Genomic DNA, 8,437 nt, shown 5'->3' on the forward strand with positions numbered 1-8,437 from the left:
ATGTTTTTGTTGCCCCATAGTAATGCAACTGGGTGTCAAGACTTTGGTGTTCAGTTCAAATTAGGGTCCCTTGCCATTACTGCCCAGACTATTGGACATGCATCAACTTCCTTTTCTCTTGATATAGTCATATAAGAATCCTTGGGAGTTTTAGTGTTCCAGCCTGAAAAATTCCTGCATTTTTTTAGAGGTAAGGTTTAACTCTCCCCAGGGTGACTTGGAATTCACTATGTAGTCTCAGGCTTGTCTCAAACAGCAATCCTCCTACCTATGCCTCCTGAGTGCTGGGATTAAAGGCATGCACCACCATGCCCAGCCTCTCTTTGAGGGGATCAAAACTCCTGACATTGGAGGACACTAAAATCACTACCAGTTGCACACCAGACCACAACGTCATTGGAATACTGCAGCTGATAATACTACCGAGCCCAATTATAAGGGCCAAAACAGGGATAGAGACTGAAAAGCTATATGACATAAGAAAGAACAAATCTGAGGCTGGAGAGATGGTTCAGTAGTTAAGGCGCTTGCCTGCAAAGCCTAATGACTCAGGTTTGATTCCCTAGTACCCAGGTAAAGCCAGATGCACAAAGTAGTGCATGTATCTGCAGTTCATTTGCAGTGTCTGGAGGCCTTGGCATGCCCATTCATTCATTCTCTTTCTTTCTCGCTCTTCTCTCTGCAAATTAAAAAAAAAAAAATCATTGAAAAAAGAAAAAATCTTCCAGTGAGGTTTGGACCTACCCACATGGGCATTTTTCTAGGCTAATTCTTCTTCTTCTTCTTCTTGTTTTTTTTGTTTTTGTTTTTAGATGTAGGGTCTCACTCTAGCCCAGGCTGACCTGGAATTAACTATGTAGTCTCAGGGTGGCCTTGAACTCATTCAATCCTCCTACCTCTGCCTCCTGAGTGCTGGGATTAAAGGCATGTGCCACCATGCACAGCTTCTAGATTAATTCTAAATGGGACAAATTGATTGGTGCTTCACATGCCAAACTAGGAGCTCTTCTGCTTCTGAGTCAAAGTCCCTTGCTCTAGATCGCTGCCCCCATAGGGCTTATATTGCATGATCCTTAGGGCCATTCCCTGCCCATGCCATTTTCTCTCTGTCACCCTAGTGCACATCAATAAATTGCATCTCTGAATGTTGGGAAGAAGGCTTGGTACTGACAGTGTCTTTCCTTCCAGAAGGCTGTTGGTGATTTTGTGCGCATTTTCCCATTCAAATTCCTTATGTCATGAATTTGCTAAAGGAGTAATAAGGAAAATTTCCCAGACACCCAGTGCCAACCCTTTTTTCTTTAGTGGATGAGTGGGATGGAGGTAGTCAGGTAGAAAGATTAAGGTGGGAAGACTCAGAGAACATTCTGCACCATAGTTTTTTTATCTTACAGCCCAGTGGGTTTGCTGTGTCTGCAAAACACAATGATCTTGCTTCACTGTGCCAATATTTCTTACCCCTGTGTTTCTCTACAGATCTCATTTACTGTAAGTGCTCATGGACTCGAATTTGGGTGAGCTAGACAGACAAGGGTTATTTCAGCACATTCACTCTCTTGGATCTAGATGAACTGGTAATGTATTTTAATAAGAAAAATTAAGCCCAAAAGACAGTGGAAGTTGGATTAACTACAGACTTGCTAGTGAGGAGTTACTCTGAGCTCTAAAGGCCAACACACACACACACATACACACACACACATCCCTTGAATTTCTTGCCTGGGCTTTGGTGAGAATGTACTCCATTTGAACATGTGGGTAACTGAAGATGACGTGGTGTGCATGCACACACATACATGTGCACTGTGTGTTTTGCAAGTGAGATCATATAACCTAGTTGTCAGCAGGAAGAAAGATTTGGAGGTGAAATAAAATAACCCGTAGGTGACCTCCAGGTGCACAGGGGCCAGTTTGGACCTTTCCACGGGGAAGTTCATCTTGACCCTGGATAATGCATTATACCTTCCTGAAAATCAATGGTCATTTTCTAAGCAACTTGCTTATAATTTAACACATTTCTACAGGTTTTTAAAGTTACAGTCTACATTCTAAACCCTATCCAAAATGGGATTTTATTTGGTGACATTGTCTCCCAAACAAAAAATATCTATCAAATGTCTTCTATATGTTAGGCATGGTGTTGGGTGTTAACTACTTGATTATTTAAGACACATAATGCCCTGTGAAATACATAGAATTATCCCTACTTTGTAGATGATAGAACTGAACATCAGAGATGGTTCTTCAAAGTCACGTGTCTAATGAAATGTAGGGATATTCAAACCAGGTTGCCTACTAAGCTTGTCTGTGCCCACTCTACCTTGACAAGCCAGTACTGAGAACTTCCTGTTATTTTTTCCCTTGCCCCCTCCATACAGAATGGTGGAAGTCATAGCAGATGACAAAAGGTGGGTGACAGGTACATACTTAAGCATGACACAGAAAACAGGCAGAAAAAATGGCCATATCATCTCTCTCTCTGCTCTTTCCCTCTCTCAAACAAATAAATATTATAATTTTTTTAAGTTAAGGGCCAGAGAGATGGCTTAGCAGTTAAGACACTTGCCTGCAAAGCCAAATGACCCTGGTTTGATTCTCCAGGACCCAATAAGCCAGAGGCACAAGGGGGCGCATGCATCTGGAGTTTGTTTGCAGTGGCTGGAGGCCCTGGCATGCCCATTCTCAATCTCTCTCCCTCCTCCTCCCTCTCTGCCTCTTTCTCTCAAATAAGTAAATAAATAAATAATATTTTAAAATGGCCATACCAGTCACTGAGCAACAATGAAGTGAGGAGGAGACTATTCCAAAATGTTTTCATGGCCCTAAAAGGCTAGAAAAAGTTTTTTTTTTTTTTTTTTTTTTTTTTTAGAGGTGTCCACCCTGTGGCCTGCATATTACAAGAGCATAGGTGCAATTATTTTACATGACACTGTGGAACAATGTTGTCATCTACAATATTCCCACTCAAGAATTCTGCAATTTACAATTTTGGGTTGGGCTGCATTCGTAGCTATTCTGGGCTACAGGTGGACCACAGGTATTAATGACAGAGTAGCAATGATTTCTCTTTTCTGCCTCTCAAGAGTTTGTTAATTCAACAGATCTAGACAGTGCATTCTGAGTCAAAAGCTGATTCCAAAGTGACCCCCTCTGATAAACATATTGCATGACAGATTGCTTAATTGTCCTCAGTTCTTCACCCTTCATACATTGTACTTCATCCTTCAGATTTGCAATGCCTCTCATTATAGGTACAGTATATTTCCCCAAGTCATTGAGATTGGGTGTGGCCATGTGACATACTTCAGCCAATAGGATATCAAATATGATGCAAGCAGAGATTTGAAATGTGCCTGTGTAGATGGGATTGTTCTGTTTTCTGTCTGCACTGGAAGCAGCAAGCGACCTAGGGAGCCAAGGAATTCATAGAGAGGAGAAACAAGACAATTGGAGCAGAGCTAAACTTAGCATGCTTCTTAGAAGCAAGCCCAGACAAGGCTGGTGTATCACTTTCTTATTGAGCTGGCAAAAACCAGCTTAAATGAGGCAGGGTTTATTTTAGCTTACAGTTCCAGGTTACGGTCCATTATGGCAGAGAAGGCATGGAAGGCAGAAACATGAGACCATTGGGCACAGTCCACAGTTATGTATCAGAGAAAGATGAATGCTGGATGCAGCTGACGTTCTCCTGTTCATACAGTTCAAGACTCCAGCCTATGGAATGGTGCCACCCACAGGCAGGGTGGATCTTTTCACCTCAATTAACCTACTCAAACTAATCCCTCACAGACAAACCCACAAACTAACCTAATCTAGGTAATCCCTCCTGGGTGACTCTAGGGCCTGTGAAATGATAATCAATATAAACATCACAACTAGCCTACATTAGCCAATCTTCAGAAACAGAAGAAAGAATAAACAAGTATTGTTTTAACACATAAGTAAGTTTGGGTGGTTGGTTACACACAATGGCTGAGGTAATAGATTACTGACACAGGAGGATCTACAGGCTTAAGCAACATCTGACTAACTAGTAAGTATCTAATGGGAGGACCTGCGTGTATGCACCCTGAAGAGAATTTCACCCAGTGAGATGCAACATTCTTTCCTGAGCATCAGTTACATAGACCCAAGGATTATGCATTTGCATGCATACCACCAGCAAAGGACCTTCTGCCTGTTTGGGTATTGTTTCCTCCAAACTATAGGACAGCTGCTTCAACAATGCCCCAAGCTAGAATGCTGTCACTGAGAGTCTTGTAAGGTTTCTTTTCCTGGTGTGCAATACTGAGGACACAATATCTTCCTGGATATTCTTGTGGAGTTCAACTGGAAGTCTCAGCGATGTAGAGACAGATGTAGTGGGCCTAGAAAGAAAGGGATGAGGTCAGAGCAGTGGCATCCTCTAGCTGACTTGTACAAGCTTGCAAAAGCTGACAAATTATCAGGAGTTTTGCAAGACCATTGTTAAACATAATCATTATTTAAAATTAAGTTATATAAACATCCATTAAGTCCTCACCCTGCAACTCAGTTCTGCCCCCAATCTTCAAGTCCCATCCTGCTAGGTGCCTATTGTAGCAAGACACCTAGCTGTTTACATCCCAGTTATGATATTGGGATTTCTCAGTACCAGGACCTCTTGGTCCTGGCTCTCTCCCCAGCCGAAGGTCAGCTCCTACCATAGTGAGTTTCCTTGGTCCTGTTCTATTCCTTTTTTTTTTTTTTTTTTTGAGGTAAGGTCTCACTGGTCCAGGCTGATTTGGAATTCACTATGGAGTCTCAGGGTGGCCTCAAACTCATGGTGATCCTCTTACCTCTGCCTCCCGAGCACTGGGAATAAAGATGTGTGCCATCATACCCAGAACTGGTCCTATTCTGTTTCTATTACGGAGTGTTTATTTGAGCCATGACCCTGAGTCTGAGTTCTGCTTTGATCTTGACAATCACTCCTCCAGGTTTTTATGCCTTCAACCAAGTCTAGCCAAGTGACAGAAAACATAGCCACACAACTATGTTGAAGGTAGACTGGCTGCCCTAACCCCAATACTAACCACAACTCCTAACACTAGTCTCCAATCTCCACCCTTTCAAAAACAAACATTAAAACCACTGTGCTGGACTTGGGAGATAGCTCAGTGGATAAAGTGTTTGCTATGCATGCATGAGGGTCTGAGTTCAGATCTCTAGAACACATAAAGCAAGATGCTATAAAGGGCATCTATAATCCCAGCGTGCCTACTATGAGATGGGAGGCAGAAACTGTAGAATCTCTTCAAAGCTTGCAGGCTTGCTAAACTGGCAAATACAGTGGTGAACAACAAAGACGACCTGCCTCAAACAAGGTGGAAAGCAAAACAACATCTGAGGTTGTCCTCTGACTTCCATGTACACATGTGCATGAGTGTGTGCATGCACGTGTGTGAACACACACACACGCTGAAGTTACCTTCTCATTCTCATTGCTGGGACAAAACGCCAAAAAAAAAAAAAAAATTAAAAAGCAGCTGGTGCGAGGAAAGGATGTCAGCTTATAGTCTCCAGGGAAAGCTCAGGATGGCAAGGAAAGCACGGCACAAGCAGAGGTTGGGTATCGCTTCTGCCAGAGCAGGTGGAAAATAGCAGGAGAATAAGCTGAGCTCTGGCGAGGGGGAGCTGGCTCTAACACCTCTGAGCCTGTCTCCAGGAACACAGGTCCTTCCACGAGGTTCCATCTTCCAAACTGCCACCAGACGGGGACCAAGTATTCAGAACACAAGCACGTATGGGCGATATCTGATTCAAACCACCACACATACACAACCACTCTAGTAATGATAATCCAAACCTCTAACATTAAATGTAAGTCCTCCTCTAATGTTTACTCCACCCTTTAACCTTAATCCAAACACCAAACCCTATTTCCAAACCCAAGCCTAACCTGTAACTCTAACCCTGAGCCCTCATTCCCAACCCCAACCTGACCCCTAGGCCACAATCCTCTTCTCCACAATAATCTAGCATTACCACTCCCTGCCATACAACTATCAAGGCCTTCCCAAGGTCAACTGTATGGCTTACTTCCATGGGCCCTTGAGGCCAGGCTAGACCAACCATTTGGAAACTTCTTCTATGCCTGGTGTTTCCTCACAGTGACTAAACCAGATTTGGACCTGACTATCCAATCACAGTGCTTCCCTGCCTGCCCCATCCTGCTCTTGGGAAGGTTTTTATTTTGCAGCCCAATCCTGAGGCACATTGGTCAACTTCATTTATCTGGGAAATTAATTGAGGATGAGAAACTCTTCCTTGAAAATGTTCACTGATTTGGTCACCTTGAACTCTGGCATCAAACTGCCAGACACTTCGCGCCTGTGTAACCGTGGGCAAGTTACTTAACTTCTCTGTGCCTCATTTTCTTCTGTAAAATGGATTTAGTAGTGTACTTGTTTCATAAGGTGATTGTGAGGGTTAAATGAGTTAATATGTAAAAACACTTGGAACACTACCTGGCACCACAGTAACTACTAAGGAATTGTTTGCTTATGTTAACATTTTTGACTATTGCCAAAAAAAAAAAAAATCCTCTTCAGATTCCCACTTGCTTATGTAATGAGGCCAAAAAAAAAAAAAAAAACTAAACATGCTTATTTTAGAAATTTTACAAAGAACAGAAAAGTATAAAAAGAAAAAGAAAAATCCCATCCGGCCAGTCACTCACACTTTAAGGACAAAGGATGATTGAACTTTGCTAAGAGCCCAATGCTAGTGCGTTCTGAATTGCTGCCCGTGCCCAGCCAAGCAAGCTACACCTGGATTTTATTTTGCTCTTGGCACTCAACCCTAGCTCCACGCATAACATGGGGTCTCTGTAGGTTTGTCTTTCTCACTACTTTGGAAGTTCCCCAGGAAAGAAATTGCCGCTCTTGTTTCTACATGGTCAGTAAGGCACAGCACTGAGCCAGGTCAGGAAAGATGCTCTGAATGACCGTGTGCCTTGTTTCTCACAGTTGTACGTACTTTACAATTCTGTCTCACCACCCTCTGCTCTGAAATGTTGGTTGCTGGCAGAACTGCCCTTGAAATAAATGTAAGGGGAAAAGAATCTCCCAGTGGAATTTGGTGGTGGTCTGGATTACCTCTTCTCACAAATCCTTAAAAGGCTGCTTTCCTCTAGTGAGTAATTTCAAACATTTTTACCACAGGGTACATGCCTCATTAAATGGTGATTTTCCACTTTCAGGTACAAAAATGGAGAAGGCCGGTCAAAACTGTGCCCATAGAAACACGGCATCTCTTTGAAGCTTATTATTTTCCCAGCTGCCTGCCAAAGACCACAAGCCAGAGGAGGATTCTTTCTCAGCGCACCTAACAGTACTCTAATTGACATCAGTCCCTCTCTCAAGGAAGCTTACTAAGTGACAGCAAGTGTCAGACAGGCAATAACATGAGAAAGGAAAACATGAGGCTTATTGTAGCATGAACATAACAGGTTTTTCTTTTTCCTTTCTTTCTTTTTCTTTTTATTTCTTTTCTTTTCTTTCTTTCTTCTTTTTTTTTTTTTTGTTTGTTTTTCGAAGTAGTCTTGCTCTAGACTAGGCCGACCTGGAATTAACTGTGTAGTCTCAGGGTGGCCTTAAACTCAGTGATCTTTCTACATCTGCCTCCCCGAGTTCTAGGACTTAAAGGCATACGCCAACATGCCCACCTTATGACAGTTTTTTCAAACTGCTTTTTAAGGAAAAAAATGCTGGAGGGAACAAGAGAAAAGACTGGACATACCATTTTCGGTAGATAGTCCTGCCTTCCAGGCTAGCTTCATGTCTACCCTCCCCTTTCCCTTTGTTCTTCTTTCCGGTTGGCCTAAGGTTCACACCAGAGGGCACTTAGCCAATCAAACTGTTCCCTTTCGCAAGGGCATTTTTGTGATGTTTCTGATACTTCCGCACAAACCCAGTGTGCTTACTGGAAGTAAAAGTAAGGGACAGAAGCAGTACAAGAAGGCATGCGCACGCTCACAACCCTAGAGAACAGGCTCCTCCCCCAAATTATAAGCAGTTTTTAAATCACACAGAACATCAGCAAAGGCAGAAAATAAACGTGTATGAAAGATTTGCTGACGTGCTATACAAAACTATGCGGCTGCCTTCAAAAGCTGATAATTAAGAAGAAAGTAATCAAGGCTTGACTCGTGTAGCAAAATACAGGAAAGAGCCAGGGCTGTTTGGTCACTGGTGTTTTTCCGCCCCCATAATAGATTCTTTCCCCCTCTTCCACAAGCAGTTTACACAGCTATGTTTAGACTAGACGTCAGAGCTCCGGAAACCAACTCGCAGAAGCAAGACTTTCCCAAGGGTGTCACCTAGTGGTGCTTCTGTGTATTACAACACTGCTTGGACCTAATGGAGACTCAGAGGGACACCAGAGACAACTTGGAAACAACTCCCTTCATGATTTA

The 8,437-nt window shown here is 42.8% G+C and overlaps 1 long non-coding RNA gene across 1 annotated transcript; it reads right to left on the minus strand.

The window, feature by feature from the left end:
- Positions 1-630: 630 nt before the first annotated feature.
- Positions 631-7,877, minus strand: LOC123456616. Its single transcript, XR_006634594.1, has 3 exons — positions 7,762-7,877; positions 4,157-4,367; positions 631-679 (listed from the first exon to the last, which is right to left on the minus strand). It is a non-coding gene; the product is annotated as an uncharacterized LOC123456616 (long non-coding RNA).
- Between the last annotated feature and the right edge of the window lie 560 nt (positions 7,878-8,437).

The sequence above is a fragment of the Jaculus jaculus genome, chromosome X (assembly GCF_020740685.1).
Source record: "Jaculus jaculus isolate mJacJac1 chromosome X, mJacJac1.mat.Y.cur, whole genome shotgun sequence".
NCBI classification, from domain to species: domain Eukaryota; kingdom Metazoa; phylum Chordata; class Mammalia; order Rodentia; family Dipodidae; genus Jaculus; species Jaculus jaculus.